General features: G+C 43.5%; 1 protein-coding gene across 3 annotated transcripts in view; it reads right to left on the bottom strand.

Annotated features, from left to right (window-relative positions):
* Window positions 1-20,501, bottom strand: part of AP1G1 (adaptor related protein complex 1 subunit gamma 1) — an 88,270-nt gene extending 67,769 nt beyond the window's left edge. Inside the window, exon 1 of one of the 3 annotated variants that reach the window (XM_073015543.1) lies at window positions 20,141-20,501. The gene's annotated coding sequence lies outside the window, so the exon portion shown is untranslated. Of the gene's footprint in view, window positions 1-19,881; window positions 20,121-20,140 lie in introns of those variants that run through there. The other 2 variants (XM_007993750.3, XM_073015544.1) reach the window with 2 other exon arrangements.
* Window positions 20,502-20,833: the final 332 nt, after the last annotated feature.

Here is a 20,833-nt window from a genome sequence, read left to right as displayed (position 1 = left end):
GGTACAAGGAGCAGGAAAAGAAAGATCAAGGACAACAGAAGTTCTCTGCTTGGACCTTTATTCCCCCAACCACTTCCATCCCCCCACCCCACCCCTAGGCAATACTGCAATACCCATGGCTGTAGCAGAACAGCAATAACAGTGACAGACAGGTAGACACTAAAAACTGGAGAAGGAGACCTCTTTTCTCTGATCAATGGAGCTTAATCCCAATAACATGGGACAAGTCACTCTCCTTTCTCTTCTCTATCCATCCACTGATTGATAAGAGAATTCACCAAAACCAACAACAACAAATCCTCGTTGTGAATGTATGTAACAATAGAGCTAAAAATACATAAAACAAAAATAGATATAAAAGGAAAAATAAACAAATACCGAATTATAGTTAGAAGACTTCAACATGCCTCCCTCTATAATCGACAGAACTAGTAGACAGAGTATCAGCAAGAATACGAAGACCTGAAGACCAGCATCAACTAAATGTATCTAACATTAACTAACAAAACTATCATTTATAGAATACCCCAACCAACAAGAACAGAACACGGCCAGGAGCAGCGGCTCATGTCTGTGTAACCCTAGCACTTTGGGAGGCCGAGGTGGGCAGATCGTTTGAGTTCAGGAGTTCAAGACCAGCCTAGGCAACAAGGCAAAACCCAGTCTCTACCAAAAACACAAAAATTAGGCCAGGCACAGTGGCTCACGCCTGTAATCCCAGCAGTTTAGAAGACAGAGGCGGGCAGACCTCTTGAGGCCAGGGGTTCGAGACCAGTCTGGCCAACACGGTAAAACCCTGTCTCTACTAAAAATATAAAAATTAGCTGGGTGTGGTGGCGCATGCCTGCAGTCCCAGCTACTTAGGAGGTGAGGCATGAGAATTGCTTGAATCACTTGAACCCATGAGGTGGAGGATGCAGTAAGCCGAGATGCACTCCAGCCTGGGCAACAGAACGAGACTCTGTCTCAAAAATAAATAAATTTTAAAAACACAAAAATTAGAGGCCAGGCACAGTGGCTCATGCCTGTAATCCCAGCACTTTGGGAGGCCAAGGCAGGTGGATCACCTGAGGTCAGGAGTTTGAGACCAGCCTGAACAACATGGTGAAACCCTGTCTCTACTAAAAATACAAAAATTAGCCGGGCACGGTAGCAGGCACCTATTAATCCCAGCTACTCGGGAGGCTGAGGCAGGAGAATCACTTGAATCCTTGGGGCGGAAGTTGCAGTGAGCCGAGATCGTGCCACTTCATTCCAGCCTGGGTGAAAGAGAAGACAACATCACAAAAGAAAAAAAAAAAAAGAAAAGATACCCAACTACATTAGGCATTAGAAAAATGCAAATTAATATCAAAATAAGAATCTCTTGACACCTATTAGACTGGCTAAATATCAAATGTTGGGAGGATGCAGAGCAACTGGAACTCTCAAACATTCCTGGTATGGATGCAAAATGATAATGCCACCCTAGAAGACTGTTTGGCAGCTGATTATGGACTAAAACATACACGTAGCACATGTCCCAGTAATCGGAAGTTACCTTAGAGAAATGAAAGTTTATGTTCACACAAACTGTACATAAACTGTTTAGAGAAGTTCTGTTCATAATTGCCAAAAACTGTAACAAAATGTGGTAAATCTATAAAATGGAATACTATGTAGCAATAAAAAGGAGTAAACTATTACCACACACCATAACATACACAGTTCTAAGCATTATGCTGAAATAAAGTCTCAAATGGTTAGGTATTGAGTGATTCCATTTATATGATATTCTTGAAAATATAAAATTATAGCAATGGAGAACAGATCACTGGTTGCCAGTAGTTAGAGTTGGGGGATGGCTAAAAAGGGACAGTAAGAATTTTTCTGAGACAATAAACTATATCCTAATTGTGGTGATGTTTACATAAACCTATACATGAATTAAAACTCACAGGACCAGGCCAGGTGTGACGGCTCATGACTGTAATCCCAGCACTTTGGGAGCCCAAGGTGGGCAGATTGCTTGAGCCCAGGAGTTCAAGATCATTTTGGGCAACATAGTAAAACACTGTCTCTACAAAAAATACAAAAATTAGCTGGGCGTGGTGGCACACACCTGTAGTCTCAGCTACTTGGGATACTGAAGCAGGAGGATTGCCTGAGCCTGGAAGGCAAGATTGCAGTGAGCCAAGATCACACCACTGCAATCCAGCCTGGGCAACAGAGCAAGAGCAAGACTGTCTCAAAGAAACAAAAAACAAAAAAATATTAACAAAAAAACAAAAACAAAATCCTCAGAGAACTGTAAAACAGCAAACCAGAAGCGTCAATTTTACCATATGTTAACTTTAGTTTATTTTAAAGTAAACAAAAAAGGCCTTGAGCTAAACAATTAAGACCTATTTGATCAGTTATAGAATATATACCTGAGAAAATTACTAATTGTTCTAACCTGCTTAAAGGCATATTTAACCACTCAAGTAACAAAACATTATTGCAAAATCTTGTGAAGAATGCTGTATATAGTCTGAGCAACATAAGGAAACTCTGTCTCTACAAATAATTAAAAAAAGTTAGCCGAACATAGTGGCACACGACTACTATCCCAGCCACTTGGGAGACTGAGGCAGGAGGATAGCCTGAGCCCTGGAGGTTGAGGCTGCAGTAAGTTGTGACACTGCATCCTGGGTGACAGAGTGAGACTCGGTCTCAAAAAAAAAAAAAAAAAAACCGGTTGTGTGTAATGGATGTATTAAGATATGGTCATACGGCTGGGCCTATAAAAGCTAACACTGAATTTTTTTTTTTTTTTTTTTTTTTTGACAGTTTCGCTCATTGCCCAGGCTGGAGTGCAATGGCACAATCTCGCTCACTGCAACCTCCATCTCCTGGGTTCAAGCACTTCTCCCGCCTCAGCCTCCCAAGTAGCTGGTATTACAGGCATGCGCCACCATCCTTGGCTAATTTTTGTATTTTTAGTAGAGAGGGGATTTCACCATGTTACATGGTCAGGTTGGTCTCGAACTCCTGACTTCAGGTGATCCACCCGCCTTGGCCTCCCAAAGTGCTGGGATTACAGGTGTGAGCCACCGTGCCAGGCCAACACTAAACTCTTATACAAGCGATGGCTGAAGGTAGTCTCCCTCAAAGATGAAGTCATTTTCGGAGTCAGTAAAATAGAGACGGGAACTATGGGACATGGAAGGCTAGAAAAAGTTCTATTAATCTGAACCATAAAGGTGTCAAGATGTCTAGACAGGAGTTTCTGTATGGCAGGTTGAAAGACGGCGCCCGGCCGGGCGCGGTGGCTCAAGCCTGTAATCCCAGCACTTTGGGAGGCCGAGACGGGCGGATCACGAGGTCAGGAGATCAAGACCATCCTGGCTAACACGGTGAAACCCCGTCTCTACTAAAAAATACAAAAAAATAGCCGGGCGAAGTGGCGGGCGCCTGTAGTCCCAGCTACACGGGAGGCTGAGGCAGGAGAATGGCGTGAACCCAGGAGGCGGAGCTTGCAGTGAGCCGAGATCCGGCCACTGCACTCCCGCCCGGGCGACAGAGCGAGACTCCATCTCAAAAAAAAAAAAAAAAAAGAAAGACGGCGCCCTCCAAACACAGGCAGGTTAAAAAAGCCACCTGTTAAGCTATGTCCCTTTTGGCATTCTAAACTGGTAAAATCAGACTGAAAGAGAAGACAATGCTTCACATATGTGGAGAAGGGCAAGGACAAATCTTCAGGAACTTTTACTTATTTCTACCCCTAGATATATAAGAAAGTCTATTCTGAAAATCTCAGCCTTTTCCAACCCTGAAAAACAAAGAAATGTGAGTCCTTATTTTGGCCAAAGCCCTGAAAGGAAGGAGGCACACCACAGGAACAAGCATTGGAAGTAACAGGAAGTTAAAGAATTACAAGTGAGAAGGCCGGGTACGGTGGTTCACACCTGTAATCCTAGCACTTTGGGAGCATGGGGCGGGGGGTGGATCACCTGAGGTCAAGAGTTCGAGACCAGCCTGGCCAACATGGCAAAATCCCATCTCTACTAAAGATACGAAAAATAGCCAGGCATGGTGGCACACACCTGTGATCCCAGCTACTTACAGAGGCTGAGGCAGGAGAATCGTTTTAACCCGGGAAGTGGAGATTGCAGTGAGCCAAGATCGCACCACTGCACTCCAGCCTGGGCGACAGAGCGAGACTCTGTCAAAAAAAAAAAAAAAAAAAAAAAAAAAGAATTACAAGTATTACAAGTGAGGCTGGGCACAGTGGCTCACACCTGTAATCACAGCACTTTGGGAGACAGACGCGAGCAGATCGCTTGAGCCCAAGAGTTCAATAATAGCCTGGGCGACATGCCGAAACCCTGTCTCTACAAAACATCAACAAAATGAACCAGGCATGGTGGCATGCATGCACCTGTGGTCCCAGCTACTTGGGAGGCTGAGGTGGGAGGATGACCTGAGCCTAGGAGTGAGGCTGCAGTGAGCTGAGATCGGGCCACTGTACTCCAGCCTGGGCAATGGCACAAGACCCTGTCTCAAAAACACAAAAAGCAAACAAACAAAAGAAATAACAATAATAAACTCTAACTTTTTTTTAAAAAGTGCTGAACACAGTAATGAAACTATACAGAACATAGCTGAGAATCCAAAAACACATTTTTATTATCTCAAGCAGCCAATACACAGACTGACACATCAACACACTAAAACATCTACTTTACTCCAAATAGAGGTCCTCATTCAGCCTGTTTTGGAATAGAAGCTACAAATCAGAAAACTGTAAGGGAAAGAGGGGAGGAGGGTGGACCCAGGAGATAGAAACTGCTTTAGAAAAGGACACTTATGATAGTTAAAATGTCACCCAACACCAAGGGAAGAAACAAAAGCAGTAACAAAAACAAACAAATAAAAACCTATATACAGCAGAAACAAGCATTTTTAAAACAGTCTGGAGCTACTTAGTGTGTATCCAAAAAGTAGCCAACTCCCACTAAGGTCCTAGGAGCACCAATAAATTATAAATAGTACTACAATGTAGTTTTTGTTGTTGTTCTTCGCTTTCTCTTTGAGACCGGGTCTCACTGTGCCATCCAGGCTGGAGTGCAGTGGCGGGATCTCGGCTCACTGCAATCTCTGCCTCCTTGGTTCAAGCGATCCTCCCATCTCAGCTCCCCAAGTAGTTGTGACTACAGGCGCAAGCCACCATACCAGGCTATTTTTTTTATCTTTTGTAGAGATGAGGTTTTATTATGTTGCCCAGGCTGGTCTCAAACTCCTGAGCTCAAGTGATCCGCCCCCCTTGGCCTCCCAAAGTCCTGGGATTACAGGCGTGAGCAACCACACTCAGCCCATAATGTGGTTTTACGAAAAGACCTTGATTCTCCAAGAAGTGGTTAAAATAAGATTAACATTTAACATTCAATGCATAGGGAAAAAAACGTGAATACAAAATTATATCTGTATTATAACCAAGTTCTAAAAATTTTATAGTTCAGACACCATCTGCCCTTACTAATTTAACTACCTGACCCATCAAAGACAGAGAAAGGTGTGTTAAACTCTACCACTATGATTGTGTTTCTCTCAATTTCTCCATTTATATATAACCACTTACATTTAGTATGTCAATGGTTTCATTCTATGCTTAAGTGTTCCATATTTTATATCATTATGGCTTGTACACTCTAACAAAATAAAGTGTCCCTCTTTGTCCTGTTTTTTTAAAGCAAATAATAAAAACATCTCTTAAAACAAGGATGGAAAGGGAACACAAAAATACTAAAAGTCTGACTTAAGGGACACGGATTATAGATTAATGTGTTTCAGTTTTCATTAACAGTTATATGATAATGATAAAAACAGAGGAAAAAAGGAAACATAAAATTCATTTTAGAAAAATTTCTACCCAAAATGGTTAAGCAAAATTGGGTTTTGAAGCTTAAACTAAATAAGATTACTTTACATGCCCAAGGAATCAAAATTATAAACAAACTAAAGGGAAAAAAAAATTTAAACAGAAGAAGAAAAAATAATGTGTGCGTGTTTCAATTCTCCCCAAAATTTATGGCTAAGATGGGGAAGATGGCTATTTTCCAACATCTCCACAAATCCCTTTAAGGATAAAGATTTTTCTCATACAGCAATACCATTCTCAGGCCATGAGAAGTACCTTTTTTTTTTTTTTAAACTTTGAAGGCCGGGCGCGGTGGCTCACGTCTGTGATCCCAGCACTTTGGGAGGCCGAGGCGGGCGGATCACAAGGTCAGGAGATCGAGACCACGGTGAAACCCCGTCTCTACTAAAAATACAAAAAATTAGCCGGGCGCGGTGGCGGGCGCCTGTAGTCCCAGCTACTCGGGAGGCTGAGGCAGGAGAATGGCGTGAACCCGGGAGGCGGAGCTTGCAGTGAGCCGAGATCGCGCCACTGCACTCCAGCCTGGGCGACAGCGCGAGACTCCGTCTCAAAAAAAAAAAAAAAAAAAAAAAACTTTGAAAAACCATTTTTCCCACTAAATAAACTCCCTAAGGCTAGATCCTCATTTGCCTTGTTCACTCTTGTATCCTCCTATAAGAATACAAACTTGATAAATACTGTATTTATTAAATCCTAAATGCTAAAATATCTTTTAAAAAAGTTAAATTGTCCTTTTCAAAGCACACAAAATAAAGGTGTACTGGCTGCTCACCAACAGCTATGGAAAAAGGCTGTCAGAACTCAACCCAGTTCTCTGTTCTACCCTGCCCAGATAACATTCTCCCTGCTTCAGAACTCACACTGCTCACTGTGCACTTTCAGCTACTGATAGCCAACCATCAAGGACACAACCAAAAAGTTGGAGCTCCTGCAGCTATGTGGTCTGTCTTCCCCTAATAGATCTCAGGTTATTTGAGCACTAAATCTAAAAACAAAATTCTAAAATTTAATTTTTCACCATGAAAATCACCTATTTTCCTAACCAACAAAGATTGTACTTGAAGAAGTCTTTCTGGCTAAACAATGAGAAAAGACTCAAGCAAATAAATGAGACTTCAATTAACTTCACCACTGAATACCGTGTCAGTCACAGACTTTAAGTATGACTGAGAATGTTCAAGGGATGTAAGTTAACATTAGGCAAAACCCTCCAAAGAAGTTACCATGCTTTCCCTCTTGCATTCTCCAGATGGCCTGTATTTTTATATTATGTGCCATACAGAACCCCTATTTCAGATTTTTATTTCATAGGTATATCTGAGTTGCTTTAACGCATTTACAACTTGCAAAATACTATGACTAGAATGTGACACTAGGAAAGCTTAAACCAAATCAACTGATTGTATTATGCTTCCATCAGACTTTTACTTTACAATACATCTTAGATATTCTGGCTATGATTACACTGGTCTAGCCTAGCTGGTTTTCTCACTGCCTGTGTTTTTGTGCTTTTCTTTCTTTTGAGGGGAGTAGAGGGGTGCACACCTATTTCCCCTATATGAAGAAATGTGTTCACAGAAGGGAAATGGTCTACAGAGTGAATAAACGGAAAAGACCAGAGTGAGAACTTCACTGAACAGGAGAAATTAAATCTGGGGACAGGCCAGATTACAGGCGTGGTAGCTCACGCCTGTCATCCCAGCACTTCGGGAAGCTGAGGCAGGTAGACTGCTCAAGTCCAGGAGTTCAAGACTGGCCTGAGCAACACAGCGACACCCAGTCTCCACTAAAAATACAAAAATTAGTTGGGCGTGGTGGCGCATGCGTCTGTAGTCCCAGCTATTCGGGAGGCTGATGTGGGAGGATCACTTGAGCCCAGGGGACAGGGGTTGCAGTGAGCTGAGATCGAATCACTGTACTCCAGCCTGGGTTGCAGAGTGAGACTATCTCAAAACTAGTAATAATAAAATGAAATAAATCTGGGGATAGGTATTCTGGTCATTAGAGAGGCAAACACCATTGTAAGACAAGCATAACTCTTTAATCAGGTTTCACCACGGCCTAAAATGATGAAACACTCAAGACCAACTTTATATGCTCTGATTTCAGACTCACAGTGCAACTTTCTGATTATTAAATGCTTCCTTAAGCGCTTCAACTCCCAAGTACTTCCATATAAGGAATAGTGTCCTGTGGAATGCAGACACAGGTAATTCAGGAGAAAAGCATATCCCCTCCTTGTGAATTACAATACTAAAGTATTATTATAACTTACAAATCAGTGTGTTTGATTGGTCTCAATCACCCCTAGGAGATGAACTACTAAAATGGAATTTCTGGATCTTCAAGGCTAAAGAATAGGCTGTGGAATGCATGATCACATTGAGATACCACCCCACCCTGTCTAGGCAGCCAGCTGGCATCCCTCTAAGAGGACTTAAGTTCAATTCTCCCTAAATTGTCACAGTAATCACAGGAATCTTTTATGCTTAATTATCCATAACCAGAATTCACAAGAACTGAGCTCTAAAAAGCAAAATGCCTGTAAATGCAAACATGCCTACTAACAATTCAACAGCACTGAGATGCATAAAAAGCAGACTGGGTGCAGTGGCTCAGGCCTGTAATCCCAGTACTCTGGGAGGTCAAGGAGGGCAGATTGCTTGAGCCCAGGAGTTCAAGACCAGCCTAGGCAACACAGTAAGACCCTGACTCTTAAAAAACTTTATATATATATATATGTGTGTGTGTGTACATATGCACGAAAAGCAATAAAGGCCAGTAAACAATGATAGCTAAACAAAACAAACATCTGACACTAATGAAATTTTAAAAAATTTCACTCTCCCAACCGTAATCTTATTAGCAAAACCATACTAAAGTACTCTCAATTCAAGAAGTATCTTCAAATTCTCAAAACAAAAATTTGGCTTAAAAACATCACCCAAAGTGTATAATTAATGTTGAAGGAGGTTATCTGATGTAAATATAGATGCCTTTTTAACTTATATATATAGTCTGCTATCTTTCAAGTAATGAGCATGTAAAACTTGGAATAAAACTTGCTTTGAAAAAAAATCAAACAAATTAACAAAAACATATAAATAAAGCAACTGTAAACTTTCGAAGTTAGTAAGGTGTCATTCATTCCAGAAAAATGTATCTAAGGGTACTCTTCCCTAGGATGACAAGCAAAAACATTAGAAAGTTACTTAATATAGCCAGGTGGGGTGGCTCACCCCTGTAATCCCAGCACTTTGGGAGGCTGAGGCAGGCAGATCACGAGGTCAGGAGTTCAACACCAGGCTGACCAGCCCAGTGAAACCCCATCTCTACTAAAGATACAAAAATTAGCCGGGCGTGGTGGCGCGCACCTGTGACCCCAGTTACTCAGGAGGCTGAGGCAGGAGAATCACTTGAACCCGAGAGGCAGGGGTTACAGTGAGCTGAGATTGTGCCACTGCACTCCAGCCTGGGCGACAGAGCAAGACTCCATCTCAAAAAAAAAAAAAAGTTACTTAATATAATACTAAGATGACAAATTTTCCCTAGCATATTCTTCATGAATCCAAGTTCTATTAACTCTGGATATACAAGGAGAGTGGGGGAGTTGTCCACAGATAATTAAAGATGGTATAATATTTACTTTTAATTGATGTATCTGATATTAACTAGTTAGAAATGGAGGATAAACAGTCCCATTGACAATAGTATAAAAATAAAATACATAGGAATAAATTTAGTAAGAAAGGTATAGGAACTATATGAAAAAAAAATAAAATCTATAAAACATTTGTTGAAAGACCTAAAATAAACTTGAACAAATAGACACACACAAATTATCATCAAAAACTGTTAAAGCCGGGTGCGGTGGCTCACGCCAGTAATCCCAATACTTTAGAGGCCAAGGTGGAAGGATCACTTGAGGCCATGAGTTAGAAACCAGCCTGGGCAACACAGTGAGACCGTGTCTACAAGAAAATAAAATAAACAAATTTTTTTTGAGATGGAGTCTCGCTCTGTCCCACTGGCTGGAATGCAGTGGCGCGATCTCAGTTCACTGCACTGCCTCCCAAATTCAAGCAATTCTCCTGCCTTAGCCTCCCGGTGGCGCGTGCCACCACGCTCAGCTAGTTTTTCTGTATTTTAAGTAAACACAGGGTTTCACCGTGTTAGCCAGGATGATCTCAATCTCCTAACCTTGTGATCCGCCAGCCTCGGCCTCCCAAAGTGCTGGGATTAGAGGCGTGAGCCACTACACCCAGCTGGAATGGACTCTTCTAAGACAGTTTCAGAAACCAAAGAGGAAAAGAGGAATATATAGAATTAACTGAAAATGTCTGTGAAACAAATAAGGTTAAAAGATAAATGAGGGCAGGTACAGTGGCTCCCGCCTGTAATCCCAGCACTTTGAAAGACCAAGGCGGGCAGATCACTTGAGGTCAGGAGTTTGAGACCAGCCTGGTCAACATGGCAAAACTCCATCTCTACTAAAAGTACAAAAATTAGCCAGGTATGGTGGTGAGCGCCTGTAATCTTAGCTACCCAGGAGGCTGAGGCAGGAGAATCGCTTGAACCCAGGAGGCGGAGGTTGCAGTGAGCTGAGATCACACCACTACAGCCTGGGCAACAAGGGCAAAACTCCGTCTCCCAGAAAAAAAAAAAAAAAGGATAAATGAAAGACAAGAAAAATACACATGCCATATAAAAAGAATTAATATTCCATAAATGCTCCTACAGGAAGAAAAAAAGAAAGAAAGAAAAATGAACCAAGGACATGAGCAGACAATTTTGAATAAAGGAAATCCAGTGGCCATTACACATACCAAATAAGGCTAGCCCCAGTAACAGGGAAGTCAAAATTAAGACAAACTGCATGACCCATTTATCATCTAGCAGACTAGTAAAAATTAAACTATGTATTTACGCCCAGTGGTTTGATGATATGAAGAAGCTACTTGGGATGAAAATTATGGTAACCTATTTAGAGAGTAATCTAGAAATTAAAATATTTAAAATATATTTCTCTGTTAACCCAGAATTCCCACTTTGGAGACGCTACAGAAATAAAAGCATCAGCAAATAAGGTGGCATGTACAAGGATATTTATTGTAGCACTTTGTTAAGTGGCAAAAATCTAGAAATGATCTAAATGTTCACAGGAAAATAACAATAAATTATGGTACAGCCATGCTACAAGACACAATACGACTATTTAAAAGAACAAGATAGAATTATATTTACTGTGGGCTGAGTGCAGTGGCTCACATCTGTAATCTTAGCACTTTGGGAGGCCGTGGCAGGCAGACTGCTCAAGTCCAGGAGTTCGAGACCAGCCTGAGCAATACAGCAATATCTCATCTCCTCTTAAAAAAAATAGCCGGGCGCGGTGGCTCAAGCCTGTAATCCCAGCACTTTGGGAGGCCGAGATGGGCGGATCACGAGGTCAGGAGATCGAGACCATCCTGGCTAACACAGTGAAACCCCGTCTCTACTAAAAAATACAAAAAACTAGCCGGGCGAGGTGGCGGGCGCCTGTAGTCCCAGATACTCGGGAGGCTAAGGCAGGAGAATGGCGTGAACCCGGGAGGCGGAGCTTGCAGTGAGCTGAGATCCGGCCACTGCACTCCAGCCTGGGCAAAAGAGCCAGACTCCGCCTAAAAAAAAAAAAAAAAAAAAAAAAAAAAAAATAATAGCCCGGGTGCGGCAGCTTATGCCCATAATACTAGCACTTTGGGAGGCCGAAGCGGGCAGATCATGAGGCTAACATGGTGAAACCCCGTCTCCACTAAAAGTACAAAAAATTAGCCAGGCGTGGTGGCAGGTGCCTGTAGTCCCAGCTACTCAGGAGGCTGATGCAGGAGAACGGCGTGAACCTGGGAGGCGGAGTATGCAGTGAGCCGAGATCATGCCACTGCACTCCAGCCTGGGCAACAGAGCGAAGTTCCATCTTAAAACAACAGCAGCAACAACAACAACAACAACAACAACAATAATAATAAAGAATTAATAGTGGCTGGGTGCGGTAGCTCACGCCTGTAATCCCAACACTTTGGGAGGCCGATGCAGGCAGACTGGTCGAGCCCAGGAGTTTAAGACCAGCCTGAGCAACACAGCAAAATCTCATCTCTTATTTTAAAAAATAATAATAAAGATTATATTGGCCAGGCACAGTGGCTCACGCCTGTAATCTCAGCACTTTGGGAGGCCGAGGCAGGCGGATCATGTGAGGTCAGGAGTTCAAAACCAGCCTGACCAACATGGACAAACCATGTCTCTACTAAAAATACAAAATTAGTGGGGCATGGTGGCACATGACTATAATCCCAACTACTAGGGAGGCTGAGGCAGTAGAATCACTTGAGCCTGGGAGGCGGAGGTTGCAGTGAGCTGAGATCACGCCATTGCACTCCAGCCTGGGCAACAAGAGCAAAACTCCGTCTCAAAAAAAACCAAAACAAAAAAGAATTATATTGGCCGGGCGTGGTGATGGCTCATGCCTGTAATCCCAGCACTTTGGGAGACCAAAGCAGGCAGATCACTTGAGGTCAGGAGTTTGAGACCAGCCTGGCCAACATGGCAAAACCTCATCTCTACTAAAAATACAAAAACTATCTGGGTGTGGTGGCAGGTGCTTGTAATCCCAGTTACTCTGAAGGCTGAGGCAGGAGAATCGCTAAACCCAGGAGGTGGAGGTTGCCTCCACCTAGGCGACAGGGTAAGACTCTGTCTCAAAAAACAAAACAAGAAAAAGAATTATATTTACTGACCATGACATGTTTAAAAAAAAAAAAAAGCGTGTTATAGAGTAATATAAATAATAGGATCTCTCCTTAGTAAAAACAAAAAAATTCTACATATGTACATTTATATGAGTATATACAGTACTTAACTAAGCACTGAGAGAAATATTGAAGCATATTCATTGATAATCTGTTAAAATTTTGGGTAATTACGACTGTCATAGAATAGATGATGTAACACTATAGGGTAAACATCCCTAATCCAAAATCTGAAATGCTCCAAAACCTGACATTTTTTTATTGTTGACATGATGCTTGAAGAAATGCTCTTCAAGGCCGGGCGCGGTGGCTCACGCCTGTAATCGCAGCACTTTGGGAGGCCAAGGCAGGCGGATCACGAGGTCAGGAGATCGCGACCATCCTGGCTAACAAGGTGAAACCTCGTCTCTACTGAAAATACAAAAAATTAGCCAGGCGTGGTGGCAGGCACCTGTAGTGCCAGCTACTCAGGAGACTGAGGCAGGAGCATGGCATGAACCCGGGAGGCGGAGCTTGCAGTGAGCCGAGATCGCGCCACGGCACTCCAGCCTGGGCAACAGGGTGAGACTCCATCTCAAAAAAAAAAAAAAAAAAAAGAAATGCTCTTCAAGTGTTCCAGATTTTGGATTTTAGGATTAGGGATGTACAACTGGTGTAATGCAAATATTCCAAAATCCAAAAAATTCCAAAATATGAAACACTTCTGGTCTCAAGCATTTCAGATAAGGGATACTCAATGTGTATTTGGTTGAAAGAGCTAACTTATATAAATGATTATACAGTTGTACAACACAAAGCAAAAGGAGGTCCATTACTGTTTTTACAGCTCAAGTTAGTGAACCTATTTAACTAAACCTCACTGTTGAGAAATTGTTCAGTCATAAAAAGAAGCAAAAGAAGTGTTTTTTACTTCTTTTTTTTTGAGATAGTCTCTCTCTGTCACCCACGCTGGAGTGCAATGGCACAGTCCTAGCTCACTGCAGCCCTGAACTCCTGGGTTCAAGTGATCCTCCTGCCTCAGCCTCCCAAGCAGCTAAGGCTACTGGCAAAGATACCACATCCAGCTACTTTAAAAAATTTGGGGCCAGGCATGGTGGCTCATGCCTGTAATCCCGGCACTTTGGGAGGCCAAGGAGTGTGGATCACCCGAGGTCAGGAGTTCAAGACCAGCCAGGCCAATATGGTGAAACCCCAGCTCTACTAAAAATACAAAAATTAACTGGGCATGGTGGCGGGCACCTGTAATCCTAGCTACTTCAGAGGCTGAGGCAGGAGAATCGCTTGAACCCAGGAGGCGGAGGTTGAGGTGAGCCGAGATCGCACCACTGCACTCCAGCCTGGGTGACCGAGGGAGATTCTGTCTCAAGAAAAAAAAAAAAAAAAATTCGTAGAGCCAGGGTTCCACTGTGTTTCCCAGGCTGGTTTCGAACTCCTGTCCTCAAGTGATCCTTCCGACTTGGCCTCCCAAAGTGCTTGGATTACAGACATGAGACACCAGGCCTGGCCAGTGAAGTTTATTTTTAGGTTTAGAAAATGTGTAACATCTTTACATATCTTTGAAATATTTAAAATATTTCAGCCAGGTTCAGGGGCTCATGCCTATAATCTCAGCACTTTGCAAGGCTGAAGCAAGTGAATCACCTGAGGTCAGGAGTTCGAGACCAGCCTGGCCAACATGACAAAACCCCGTCTCTACTAAAAATACAAAAATGAGCCAGGTGTGGTGGCAGGTGCCTGCAGTCCCAGCCACTAGGGAGGCTGAGGCATGAGAATTACAGGAATCCGGGAGGTGGTGGCTGTTGTAAGCCGAGATGGCACCACTGCACTCCAGCCTGGGTGACAGAGTGAGACCCTGTCTCAAAAAAGTAAATAAAAAATAAGATGTTTTTAATTATTTATAAGTTACAAAAATCACATGTATTTTTTCCTCATCTTTTAAAAAACTGCCTTCTTCCTTCTAAACCTACTTAATTTCTTGCCAACAACATTTATAATTTACTAATCAAATTTCTCCAATGGTCTGAGTAGGCTTTTTTTAAAAGTAAAATTTCCGAGTACCTAGTGAAAAAAAGCATTTTTCATTTCAATCATCTCATCGTAAACCTTGCCCTTTTATGCTAAAGTGTTAATGCTGACTCAACACATTTGTCAAGTGTGTTTTTTTCCTCCCACTTCTGGACCCTTCAAACTTTAATCAGTTTCTTCAGCAACCAAAACTCATGCCATATTAAGTGTATTGTGTTACTTTGTCAGTGAAGAAAAAACTTCACATGTATCTTCAAAGCAAAAATGACACCGCACTCACACCTGTAATCCCAGCACTTTGGGAGGCTAAGGCTGGTGGATCACTTGAGCCCAGGAATTCGAGATCAGCCTGGCCGACAGGGTGAGACTCGTCTCTACTAAAAACACAAAAAATAGCCAGGCATGGTGGCGCATACCTGTAGTCCCAACTACTTGGGAGGCTGAGGCAGGAGAACTGCTTGAACCCGGGGGCAGAGGTTGCAGTGAGCGGGGATTGCTCCAGTGCAGCACTCCAGCCTGCGCAACAGAGGGGGACTCCCGTCTCAAAAAAAAAAAAAAAAAAAAAGACAACTCTTTTTTTCTCTTTTCTCTTTCTTGACCTCATTGAAATAAAATTTTCTATACAAAAAGGCAACTGGAAAAATGCTACTACATTTTGACAAAGATTTTTTTTTTTTTGGAGCCGGAGTCTCGCTCCGTCCCCAGGCTGGAGTGCAGTGGCACGATCTTAGCTCACTGCAACCTCCACTTCCCGAGTTCAAGTGATTCTCCTGCCTCAGGCTCCCGAGTAGCTGGGACTATAGGCATGCACCATCATGCTCAGCTAATTTTTGTATTTTTTAGTAGAGATAGGGTTTCACCACGATGGCCAGGATGGTCTCCATCTCCTGACCTCATGATCCACCCGCCTCGGCCTCCCAAAGTGCTGGGATTACAGGCGTGAGCCACCCGGCTAACAAAGATAATTTCAAAACCTGTAAGCCAAGAAATACAAAAGACTATATAAACCTATAGGCTATCTTAATTTTTTTTTCTTTTTTTTTTTTGAGACAGAGCCTCCATCTGTCACCCAGGCTGGAGTGCAGTGGCACGATCTTAGCTCACTGCAACCTCCACCTCCCAGTTCAAGCAATCCTCCTGCCTCAGCCTCCCACGTAGCTGGGAATGCAGATGCGCACCACCATGCCTGGCTAACTTTTTTATTTTTAGTCGAGATGGGATTGCATCATGTTGACCAGGCTGGTATCAAACTCCTGACCTCAAGTGATCCGCCTGCCTCGGCCTCCCAAAGTGCTGGGATTACAGACATGAGCCACTGCACCGGCCTACTCTCTTAAGTTTAAAATTGCTTGTGGGCAAGGCATGGTGGCTCACACCTTTAATACCAGCACTTTGTGAGGCAGAGGTGGGAGGACCTCCTGAGCCCAGGAATTCGAAATCAGCCTGGGGAATGTGGCGAAACCCCGTCTATACAAAAGAAAAATAATAAATCCAGCGGCACATGCCTACAGTCCCAGCTACTTAGGAGGCTGAAGTGAGAGGATCACTTGAACCTGGGAGGAGGTCGAGGCTGCAGTGAGCTGAGATTGCACCACTGCACTCCAGCCTGGGTGAAAGAGTGAGAACCCGTCTCAATCAATACATCAATAAAAATAAAATTGCTTGTTAGTTATAAGCTGAGAGGAGTTGGAAAAAAAATTGTTTGCTACTTTCAACACTATTCTGCATTAGAAACTGAGTAAAAGCAACAGAGAATAAAGAAAGCCAAAATCAAGAACTGAAAACAGACTGGGCGCAGCGGCTCCCACCTATAATCCCAGCACTTTGGGAGGCCAAGGTGGGTGCATCACTTGAGGTCAGGAGTTGGAGACCAGCCTAGCCAACATGGTGAAACCCCACCTCCACTAAAAATACAAAAATTAGCTGGGCATGGTGGCGTACGCTTGTAACCCCAGCTACTTGGGAGGCTGAAGCAGCAGAAATCACTGGAATCCAGGAGGTGGAGGTTGCACAGTGAGCCGAGATCCAGCCACTGTACTCCAGGCTGGGAGACAGAGCAAGACTTTGTCTCAAAAAACAAAACAAAACAACAAGAACTGAAAACAATTCATGAAGCAAGGATAGACTAAATTACAAGCACTTAAAATAGTATTTTTTAATTTTCTGAAGCTCTAAGTAAGAGTTTTAAAGTTTTGATAGCAATTAAGTCCTGCTATATACACAAAATTTTAAAATCCTCATCAAATGCAAATAAGGGGATTAAGCATTGTGGAAAATGTGTTTTGGTATGTAGGTTGCCAATTCAACTTTTTTAATTAAAAATAATCTCTTGGAAAATACTCATTCAATTTTTTAAATTTGTAAAAATTAAAGAGTTTTGGCCAGGTGAGGTGGCTCACACCTGTAATCCCAGCACTTTGTTTGGGAGGCCAAGGCAAGAGGATTGCTTGAGCCCAGCCTGCGCAACATGACAAAATACTATCAGTACAAAAAATACAAAAATTAGCCCCATGTGGTGGCACACGCCTGTAGTCCCAGTTACGTGGCGAGCTGAGGCAGGAGGATTGCTTGAGCCCAGGAGGTCCAGGCTGCAGTGAGCAGAGACCACTGCACTCCAGCCTGGGCAACAGAGTGAGACCCTGTTCAAACAATAAAAATAATAAAAAATAAGAGTTTTTATAAATCATAAAGAAGTTGGTTTTGGTTTGCATACCACTGATTTTTAAAACTCCTTTTTAAAATAAACACTGGGGTGAAATATCACCAAGGCATTCCTGGCAATTTCTGTACTTTATAGTTTCACTCTAAAATCTGCCCTCAAATCTAGAACTGCTATCAATGACAGAGGTCAGACCAAAGAATAAGCAACTGCTCCCAAAAGAAACGGAGGTTTCCTAAACACAAAGCAGACATTCAAATATGCACTGATCAATGGTGCACTAAACAACACTTTGCTAGGAATTTGTTAAGGCAAAAGGACCCTTCCCCCAGTGAATGCAAACTATCAAAGAATGAATTTTTTAAAGTTTAATATTTAAAATATTTTGGTAGAGACAGAGTCTCATTGTGTTGCCCAGGCTGGCCTCTAACTCCTGGGCTCAAGGGATCCACCTTCCACTTCCCAAAGTGTTGGGATTACAAACATGAGCCACAGAGCAACCGCCTGAATGACATTTAAATACCAATATATTAAAGCATGAAAAACACTGAGTTAACTAACATCTATGTGATAGCTCTGCTAACACCTTACTTGAAAAGTCTAAGTCAGAAATGGCACATTTCAGTAGTAACTGTGAGGGCATACTTAGTAAATGAGCGATCATTACACAGGTGTTCAGTGTTTGACAGTTCCTTTAAACCAAAAGAGAAAATTACATAGCTTCAGGGTAATACAGAACTTACATATCTAATAGTAACTAACATGTTTTTGAAAAATCTCCTTAAAACAAATAACAAGATCACTGAGTATTTACACTGAAAATATTGTTTTCTCCTGAGACATCATATGACCTATACAGGAATTTATCTACAATCTCATTTCAATAACCTGATAAGAATAATGCATCTATATATGTGGCTTAGCAGTATTAAAAAGCTTGACTCAGTTCAAGTTATAAATTTAAATTTCATCCACTAGACTGTGATCTCAAATAAGTTAACTTCTCTTTTGCAGATGTAAAAACCCAGGCTGAGATGAAATAAGGGTGATTCAATCACACTCGCCTAACTTGAAACGTAGGAAATATATCAGTGAATTACTGTGAAATCCTTTTTATTCGCCAGGCACCGTGGGTCACGCCTGTAATCCTAGCACTTTGGGAAGCCAAGGAGGGCGGATTGCCTGAGCTCAGGAGTTCGAGATCAGCCTGGGCAACATGGTGAAACCCATCTCTACTAAAATACAACAACAACAAAAAATTAGTCGGGCGTGGCAGCGTGCACCTGTAGTCCCAGCTACTTGGGAGGTTGAGGCAGGAGAACTGCTTGAATCCGGGAGGCGTAGGTTGCAGTGAGTCGAAGGTTGCAGTGAGCCGAGACCGTGCCACTGCACTCCAGCCTGGAGACAGAGCCAGACTCCGTCTCAAAAAATAATAATAATAATAAAAATTAAAACAAAGAAATACTTTTCATTCAAGCATGCTAGACTGCAAACGTGCTTTTAGAATAAAAGTGACTAGATTACTAGTACTTAGAGGGTTCATATTTTTCAAACTTGAAAGTTAGGCTGTATGACAACTTAGGTATTTGACAAGTATTCTAGGGAAGGGTGGAAGTGAATATTTAAAATTCAACTATCCCCAGAAAAACCCAATACATGAAGTCATTACAAGTATTTTTTAGAATCAGTCAGCAAAGATCATTACTGTACAAACACCTCAAAGTTAAGGTCACTAAGAAAGCACTAACTCCTCTCCTCGGTTAACGAATCACTGTAAAGCAGCTCAACTCTCCTTTCTACCTCAGATTAATATTTTTCTCCATGGACAGATTTCCATGCTCAGGGATATGTAATAGGGGAGGAGAAAAAAAAAAAACACCACACAAGTGTCAGTGAGTACCAAAAAGCTAAGTGTTCAGCACAGGGAGGGAATCCACAAATGAGAAAACATTTGACAGCTCCCGCCTCCCAAAAGCCATTTAATCTGCCTCATAAACATTACTGCTGAAGCACACTCTGAGCGAGTGGTTCGATGGATCTCCTACACCAAGTCTCCTAACCGGGAAACAATCAACTGAATCGTCCCGACTCTTTCAGGCAATCAGGAAGCCCGGGAGAATTATTAGACGCTGACGTCCGCAGGCCCAGGAACTGAGAAAAGGGTAAACAGTACACTCGCAGGTAGGCTGAAAAAAACAAAACAACAACAAACACACACACACACGCGCGCGCGGAAAATTGGGAAAGAAGTTGGTCGGAAGGTTAGAGAGAGGCGAGGCCGATGTCTGGTTCCGAGAGGACGGCACCGCAGGGGCAGGCAGCGATTAACTGGGCATTTGGAAATGCTGAGAGTTATCTAAGAGACCTGACACGGGTACAAGACACAAGAACGCTGGTACGTGGCTCAGAGAAGACACGCGGGGGTGGGGCCCGCCGCGCTAAACCCCAGGCTCCCTGAATGAGCCCTCAAAGATCGCAGCCTGAGAAAGTCAAAGGTTCAAGGAGGCCCGTACCCGCGGGGCAACGCCACTACCCGGAACACCGCTGCGCGCGGAACCTCCCGGTCCGAGGCCTCGCGGTCGGGCCTCCAGAAGTCGGAGCAGCCCCTGGGGCTCCCGGCCCCTCCTGGCCCAGCCTCTCTGTCCTCTCTTCTCAAGACCCACAGCCTGGGACCGGACCCCTGAAACTGACAGGAAGCTTCCGGTCGAGCGCCCGCGCCAGTGGCGGGGCAAAAAGCAGCAATATGCTCTCAGTGCCGCCAGTGACACTCACCGGCCCGAAACCTCGAATGAAACCAGCAGCTCCGGGGGCGGCGGCAGCAGTGGCAGCAGGAACCGAACATCCAAAATGGCGGCTCCCTCGGCCTCACCACCGCTACTGCAGGCGGAGGGATCCTAAGGAAGGAGAGAGTTTTTAACTAACTTCACACACTACTGAGGAAACTTCGCTCCCTGGCCTCCTCGTCTAGTCGCTTCCGTGTCCCCGCACTGCAACTTCTCGTGCCTCTCCTCTCGGATTAACCAAGAACTCAGACCCTGCCGAGGACTATTTGCCAAGGAGGAGGCGACTGCTTCTGGCAGAGCGACGCAAAGCGTAGCAAGGGTCGGGGCTGTCACTGATGACGCGAGACGCTGCTGCCGAGTCACCGCTGCGAAGAGTCTGAGCGAGAAAGATCCGGCCGACCCCAGAGCGGACAGACATTGGTTCCGCTTGGCGGGAGGCGGGGGAGGGGCTGGGCTACCAGGAAGCGGTGGGGCCACCTGGAGGAGGTGGAGCTAGGTCAGGTAGTCCAGGAAGTGGGAGCAGGCGAGGCAGGTGGGGGCAGAGAAGATAGCAGGGCTGAAATGGTGTTCATCCACGGGCATCCCAAGCTCTTTGCTGTCTCCTGTAAGATTTTTGCTTTCTTTTTAACTGAAGGAGCATGCTCCAGGTGGTATTCTATGGTTTTATGGTGTCTTTGCAACA

Source organism: Chlorocebus sabaeus, chromosome 5 (assembly GCF_047675955.1).
Source record: "Chlorocebus sabaeus isolate Y175 chromosome 5, mChlSab1.0.hap1, whole genome shotgun sequence".
NCBI classification, from domain to species: Eukaryota; Metazoa; Chordata; class Mammalia; order Primates; family Cercopithecidae; genus Chlorocebus; species Chlorocebus sabaeus.
Note: the sequence above shows the minus strand (reverse complement) of the source record. Positions and strands in the feature narration are given on the sequence as shown.